The sequence below is a fragment of the Molossus molossus genome, unplaced genomic scaffold, assembly GCF_014108415.1.
Source record: "Molossus molossus isolate mMolMol1 unplaced genomic scaffold, mMolMol1.p scaffold_m16_p_4, whole genome shotgun sequence".
Taxonomy (NCBI): Eukaryota; Metazoa; Chordata; class Mammalia; order Chiroptera; family Molossidae; genus Molossus; species Molossus molossus.
The window spans coordinates 64,808,562-64,817,154 of NW_023425377.1; positions in this window are offsets into that span (position 1 = coordinate 64,808,562).

The following is an 8,593-nucleotide window of genomic DNA, read 5'->3' on the forward strand; positions in this document are numbered from 1 at the left end:
GAAAGACTGCTATGAACCATGTGACCAAGAAAGGTATTAGGCCATTTCTGCAGTGGACTTTGATTGGCTTTGAAAGTCAATCTTAATTCCTTAAGGCTTTTTGGTGACATCCACTGTTCAGGCATGTCTTTCTTAGACATGATATTCCAGTCAAAATTTTAGTTAATAAGACAACAGGTGAGGACTGATCTTATTGAATCCATGCAAAGAAATGGACTGCAATGACTCACTCATTAAGAACTGCCAAATTCTGGAGGGATCAGGTGGGAAGAAAAAGCTGAAATTAAGCAATTAACACCTTCCAAGATTGGTAAACACATTACATTACTTTTAGAAACATAGGCTCTTTACTGGCAAACACACTTATACTTTAAGAGACATACTTCCATGAGATAGGTATACAGCAAAATTCATCGATAATACAGGCATAGGCGAACTCAGTTAAACTGATTGACTCAGGTAGCTTAGGCATAGATAAGTTCTACTTTTAAAATCTGCATTCTAGCCCAGCTGGTGTGGCTCAGTGATTGAGTGTCAACCCATGCAGTAAGAGGTCACCAGTTCAATTCTTGGTTAGGGCACATGCCCAGGTTGTGGGCCAAATAGCCAGTGCAGGGCATGCAGGAGGCAGCCAATCGATGTTTTCTCTCACCAATGTTTCTCTTTCTCCCTCTCTCTTCCTCTCTCTAAGATCAATAAGAAAAAAATATTAAAAAACAAAAAACAAAATCTGCATTCCAACAGATGACTAATATAAGAGTTCTTGGAGACCCAATATTAGCACTTCATAAACAGACAGTTTTCTCCCAGACTTAAATTCTTTACCAGAGTATGTACTTTAAAAGAATCCTTTGTGCCCTGGCCGGTTTGACTTAGTGGTAGAGCATCGGCCTGCAGACCAATGAGACGCGTATTTGGTTCAGCCAAGGGCATGTGTATGTACCTCGGTTGCGGTTCATCCCTGGCCCTGGTTGGGTCATGTGGGAGGCGGCCACTCGATGTGTCCTTCTCACATCAATGTTTCTCTCTCCCTCCCTTTTTCTCCAACCTCTCTCTTTCCCATTCTATTTGAAGATGAAGAGAAAAAAAATTTAAAAAAGAAGAATCCTTTGTGACTAGCCACTGTAGTCAATGGTTGAACATCAACTCATGCACCAAGAGGTCACCAGTTCAATTCCTGGTCAAGGTACATGCCTGGGTAGTGGGCCAAATCCCTGGTGGGGGGGCATGCAGGAGGTGGTCAATCAATGTTCTCTCTCATTGATGTTTCTCTCTCTCTCTCTCTCTCTCTCTCCCCACCTTCTCTCTCTGAAAATCAATAAAGAAAAAAAATTTTAATTAAAAAAAAGAAAAAGAAATAAATAAAAGAGTCCTTTGAGGTACTGTGAATTGAGTCTGTACTGCCTATTGACTTCAGGGAGAAAAACATTTATCTCATAAGAGTGGGAGCCTGGCTGGTGTGGTTCAGTGGCTGAACATTGACCCATGCAGTAGGAGGTCACCAGTTCGATTGCCCAGGCTCTGGGCCCAATCCCCAATGTGAGGGGCATGCAGGAGGGGGCCAATCAATGTTCTCTCTCATTGATGTTTCTATCTCTCTCTCCCTCTCCCTTCCTCTCTAAATTCAATAAATAAATAAAAAAGAAAGGCAGAAAAACCTTTCATTCCCTTGAGAGGGAGATTTGGTCACTGAGGGAGGCATGAGTGTCTTTTTTTTTTTTTTTTTGGTAGAGTGGAAGGGAGGAAGGGGGGAAAGAGAGAGAGAGAGAAAGAGAGAGATGTGAGATACATCAGTTGGTTGCCTCCCACATGACCCTGACTAGGGCTGGGGATCGAACTTGCATTCGAATACATGCCCTTGACCAGGAATTGAACACATGACTTTTTGGTCCATAGGCCTATGCTCTAACTGCTGAGCAAAACTGGTCAGAGTGGCATGAATATCGTCTATGCTCCCTAGCTCCACTGTCACAGACCAAAATTTAGAATGACTTGTGACGCCTTGTCAGTCATGGCCTATCCTGCCTAAGCCAGCTTGGGGATTGTCCCCTCAGCCTGAAGTCTCCTCCCACACCATAGCTGGAGACTCTTCCTCAAGTGGGAAAAAGTAACAACACAATTGTCCAGGTGTGAAGCCTTTCACGCCACACAAGAGATTCGGGTGGTCTCTGACCTTACTGGAGGTTTCCACCCTTTACTGTCTTGGGTAGAAAAATTCTAGCTTTTAACTGGCCTCCTACAGCTGGGCTAGAAATCTATTGCCAACTCTTATATTCCTAAAAGTCTCGGTCCCTTAAGAGGCTTGGAAGAGTGACAGATCCACTGCGCAGAAAAATCCAGTGTGGAAGCCTCTTATTTCCTGTTAACACCTGGGCCACGGGGGCAAATTCTATTAGTAGTCAGTCTCTAAGATTAGTTAACAAAAACCTTTTATTTTTCTGAGCACCTGTACATTTGAGGCTTTATTTTCTATTAGTTGGTTCTACCTGTGGACTCAGCTGCACCTCAGCGCTCACAGGTGCTGCCTGTCCTCTGGATCTCAGCATTGTCTAGTGCTGACCTTTTCTGTTATCAAGCGGCCACACTACTATGTCTATTGGAGACCAGACTCTGCCACCCCAAAATGTACCACTTTGGCATAAGGATTATTTTGAGCTGAACGCAATAGATGCAGGAAGAGTTCTCTGCTGTCCCCTTACCCACCTAAAAAGTAGAGTGTTGTAACTGCAGGACCAACCCAAAATGGTCCCATCTAGTTTCTAACAAGATACTGAGTTGCCTTTCAGAGTCAAAAGACCAAAACTGCAAGTCATGCAGCCAAAACATGTGCAGAGAAGAGAACTTTGACCTCCAGCTGCATGAGGAACCAAAGTTTCACCCCACTCATATTGCTGAAATGCCAGGCTATGACTATGACTTGAATATTACAACTTTTTCAGGAGTGATGGGTCCACTATGCAGAAAGATTCAGTGCTGAAGTCCCTTATCACATCTTACCATAAATGGCCATGTTCCTTCTGGTTTTATAGCCAGAAGTGATGGGGACTTCTCTTCCTGGCACTGGAACCCTAAGCTGTGTGCCTGGTGTGGGATGGGGACCCCTCGCTCCTCAAGGAGGGCCTTCCAGGCCGAGGTATCCTTCCTGATTTTTATCTGCCACACGTGGGTGTGGGACCAGCCTGTCCATGCCTCTGCCCTCCTACCAGTATTAATGTGGCTTCTTCTTCAATTTTATAGTAGTAGGACTTCCATTCAGCTCAATTTCAGGTGGTTCTGAAGGATGTTTGTTCTGTAATTTAGTTGTAATTTTTTCTATCCTTTCTCTCTTTTTTTATTTATTAATTTGTTTTTGTTTCAGATGTTTCTCATTTTTCCCCCTTTGATAGCCTCTTCCCCTCCCCTTCACCCTATCTTCAGCTTTGTTGTCTATGTTAATTGCTCATGCATACATGCATGTAAGTGGTTTATTTCTAAAATACATAGAGTGCTCATACAACTCAACAAAAGGAAGACAAAGAACCCAATTAAAAAATGTGCAGAGGACCTAAATAGACACCTCTCCAAACAGGACATACAAATGGCCAAGAGGCCTATGAAGAAATGTTCATCATCACTAATCATCAGAGAGATGCAAATTAAAACAACAATGAGATAACACTTAACACCTGTCAGAATGGTCGCCATCAACAAACCATCAAACAACAGGTGTTGGCAAGGGTGTGGAGAAAAGGGGACTCTAATACACTGCTGGTGGGAATGCAGACTGGTGCAGCCACTATGGAAAACACAATGGTGTTACCTCAAAAATTAAAAATTAAAGTGCCATTTGACCCAGTGATCCCACTTCTAGGAATATACCCTAAGAAGCCTGAAACACCAATCAGAAAGAATATCCTTTCTCTTTAAAAGGGATTTTAAGTCTCCTTTCTAACCTGGATTAAGTAACTGCCTCTCTTTTACCCTGTGCACTTCGTTATAAGCAGTGAGGGAAGTAGACTTTGCCAACCCAAAATATGCCCTTTGAGATATATTATTTTAAGCTGGTTACTTTTATGAATCAAAAGACTCAGAAAAAATCTTTGACCTTCCTAACTGCGTAAAAGGTATTTATATAGAGGAATTGCTCCAGGAAAGGAGATATCATCTCAGATAACTGTAGTTTAATATGAACTAGTGATAGAGGGGAACCTAGCAAGGCCCAGTTCAAAGTCTCCTGTGTCCCTTTGTTAAAGTTGGCCCAGCAAACATGTATTTACCAAACTTTTGCTTTTCTAGTTCCATGTGATTCACCTCCCTGCCCTTTGAAGTCCAAAACCACAACCTCCCTTCTACTTAGCTCCAGAATTCATCCAAGCCTCAACTGCCCAGTGTGTGTTTGGGTCTCTTATTCTTATGGGCCCTCCAAATGTACATTAGTAATAAATTTTGAACATTTTCTCCTTTTAATCTGCCTCATGTTAATTTGAGTATTAGCCCAGCCAGAAGAACTAGGAAAAGTGGGAGGAAAGTTACTTTTTGTGCCTCACCCCCCGCCCCCCCTGCAGAACTCACATTTCCTTCCTGAGAGCAATTAGCCTTACAATTTGAACTTAATAGCAGAAAGGTAACTCTGCGTTAGAAAATACAGGACATTTTTGAAATATTTCTTGTACATGTATCTTCTTTAGCACTAGGATATGAAAGGAGTCATTCAATGACACTCTTGGTGGTGTGGGATTTAGTCAAGGAAGATAGTATATCCACACATGTGAAAGTAAGAGTCAGAATTACCTTTGGGAATTCTAGAAAAATGGCAGCAATAGGTGAAAGTATACTTTTTGGATATTCCTGAATACTAATGAAAAATAGAGCAAATAAATAGCAAAACCAAAAATCCATGGACAATATTTGCAACTAAAGTATGTGAACAGCTATTCTACTTTAATCCCTCAAAAGTGAGTGAGTAAGAGCAAACTACCAAAATTCAAAAGGCCAACATGGTATTGGCTTCTGTGTACACACACGCGCGCGAGCGTACACACACATCAGAGAAAGCAATGGAGAAACTCAAGAACCTTGGAATAGGAGGGCGCTACAATAACCAACACTATTCACTGGCAAGTGACGCTGGTGGATTTGAGAAGAGCAGCTAAACCAGTCAGAGACCTTGCTCTCTTCAATAGAAGTAAGGATAAGAAGTTCATGGTAAGGTCTTTAAAGCTGGAGCAGCCTAGTACAATAAATTTTTGAATCAAATAAACAAGGCTATCCTCCAAAATAGGTACAGAGTGAGGAAAAACTGCTGAGCGTGGAATTAAATATGAGCAGAGCAACAGATACAAGGTAAAGAGAACATCCAAGTAAAAGTAAGGAAGAAGAACAGAGCCAGAAAATTTTGGAAATAACCAGTCAAATTTTGTGTAATTTTTCATTGAAAATTTTATTGAGATTATCATAGATATGCATGCAATTTTAAAAAATAATGCAGAGAAATCCTTTGTATACTTTACCTGGTATCTCCAATGGTAACAAGTTACAAAAATATATCAGAGCCAATTTTATATATATTCATTTGTGTGCATATTTAGTTCTTTACAATTTTTTCACATGTGTAGGTTAGTGTATCCACCACCATAGTGAAAGATACTGAACAGTTTCAAAACCACAAGGATTTTTCCTGTTGCCTTTTTATAGCCACATCTACCTACCTCCCCTCTCTCTACACCTTCGACCTTTGCAACCACTGATCTGTTTTTCATCTCTGTGGTTTGACCATTTTAGGATAATTATATGAATGAAATCATTATATAAGTGGTATTATACAGTAACTTTTTATGATTGAATTTTCACTTAGCGTAATTCTTTATAGATTCATCTAGGTTGTTATGTGTGTAAATAGGCCCTTCCTTTTTATTACTGAGCAGTCTTTCATGGTATGCATATACCATATTTTGTTTAACCACTTACCTGTTGAAGGATATCTGGACTGTTTATAGCTATTACAAATAAAGATACTATAAAGATTCATGTACAGGTTTTTGTATGAACCTAAGTCTTTAGTTCACTGGGATAAAATCCCCAGAGTATAATTATTGGATTGTATTATAGTTGTATGTTTAGTTGGTTAACAAACTGCTAAGCTACTATTCAGATTGGCTGTACCATTTTATATTCCCACTAGCAATGTATAAGTGATGTAGTTTCTCTACATCATGGCCAGCACTTGATAGTTTCCCAAATGCTTTTAAACTATGCAAATAACAAAAAGAAGCTCTGTGAATTTAGCCTCCTTTTAAGTATTTTTTCTTCTATAAAAGAAAACTAATCTCATGTAAACCACAAAAACAAATTTCACTTGAAAATGGACCAAAAAAGAACTTCAAAGTTAAATTTTGTACAAAATTATTATAAGAATAAAAGAGAATGAAGAACTGCACAGCTTTCCTGCATACAGAGAAAGCCTGACAAGAAGTGCCAACAAAGCAGATCAAAACTAATCTGTTTTTTAAATTAATTAAAAGTCATCAAGAATATGATAAAATATAGTCAGCTCAAGGTATCCTTTAAGACAAAGAGGCATATTTCAGGGTGCAAATTCTGCTTCACTTCATAGCCATTTGGAGGTAGTGAATATGTTCATTATATTGATTATGCAGGTGGTTTCCTTAAGATATAAGTGGTAATTAGCAGAAAATTAATAGAATTAAATGCTATATTAGAAGAGAAGTTACAAATCAAGGACCTTACTTTATGTTCAGTTTTAAGTAGAAAAAAAGGTCAGATAAACCCAAAATAAGTGTGTATCTGTCTCTCTATATCTATTTCAAAATTTGTATACTTGAAACATGTAAAGCTTATTTTTTTTGCCAATTATAACTGGATGGTGTTAAAAAAAAGAGACAGCTGCCAGATATGTAGTTCTTAACGCATTTACTACTAACAAAAACCCTCTGAAACCTTTTGCTTTTCATTGCTATGTTTTTACAGAGGAACAGAGTGAAGAAATAAAATGGTCACTATAGTCAAGCTTCTAAACCACTACTATCAAGTAGGTTGAGTTATGTGGAAACAATTCTATTCTTTTTATTTTTTTAATCCTCACCTGAGAATATTTTTCCATTGATTTTCAGATAGAGTGGGGGCAGGGAGACATCAACGTGAGAGAGACACATCAGTTGGTTGCCTCCCACACGACCCCAACCAGGGCTGGGATCGAACTGTAACCGAGGTATGTGCCCTTCATTGGAATTGAACCCAAGACTCTGGTCGTAGGGCCGACACTCTAACTGCTGAGCCAAACCGGCCAGGTCAAAACCATTCTATTCTTGTTTTAACTGGCCAGGGAACTTAAACTTTGAACTTTCTAGTCCTGCATCAATGCCTGAATGTACATCAGACCTTCAGCTAACCTTCTCATTGCCCTCTAGGACCCACATGTCCAACCCCCCTGGCTTCCATTATCTAGACCACCAGCTATGACTAGACCTCCTGTGGCTCATTCTCCAAACCACCCGACTGTCATCATTCAGACTCTCTGACGTCTGACTGACAACCCTCCTGGACCAATCCTAGGGCTAAGAATGCAGGACTGATTATTCTCAAGGATGCACTTTATGACACCAAAAGAAAGGTATACCATAGACCAGGAAATTCAGATCTACCCATTGTCTATTTTTTTTTTTTTACTTTTATTTTATTTTATTTTTCAATTACAGTTTACATTAAATATTATTTTATATTAGTTTCAGGTGTACAGCATAGTGGTCAAACAATCATACACTTCACTAAGTGCTCCCCCACCCCCATATTTCTGGCCCATCATCATTTTTTTTAAATGTACCTTTTGAGTCTATCAGTCCATTTTAAGGAATAGATGTGATCAAGGGAAGAGATTTAAATAGTCTTTCTATCAGCCAACATATTTGTGTAGCAGTTTAGATAATAATGCACTTGGATAATTTGGTCTCAGGTGCCTGTAGCTTTTTAAAATTTTCTTTCTCACTGTCCAAACAATACTTTGAAAAGGAGAACTTGAAAAAAGATTTGCTATTGATTAAAAACTTTTATAGAAATGTCAAAAAAGAATGCACTTGTTACTATAAGAACTCTTGTCATTCTTTTTTAGGAAACATTTCTAGGGTTTTGCCTAGCTGTGTTTCCAGTTTGCAAACTGTAGGACCCTTGGAGAAATCTTTGTCACATTTCTACACAAAACCTACATAATCTTCTTGAGTTTGTTTGACATTACTTAAGAAAATGCACATCTATTTTTTTTAACCTGAAGAGAGATAGCTCAGCTTGTAGTCCAGTTTTATCCTGTAAGCAGAATAAACCTGAAGCAACTTCATTTACATTTGTATCAATTAAGCAACTGGTATTTTTTGAACACCTGTAATTCAGTGTGAGGGAGATTCCCAAGAAGTATTAGATTTCTCTCTCCCTTAGCATTAGTGTCTGAGCAAACAAGATGCACAAGCAAATGTTATGAAACAATGCAGAGCAGTTATGCTTAGGACCGAATGGGGGGTGGAACAGTAAGATTTAGGAAAAAGCAAGATTTTAGGAAAAATCTATCTGAGTTTAGGAAAAGCAAGATTCTGGCCTCAGTTCACCT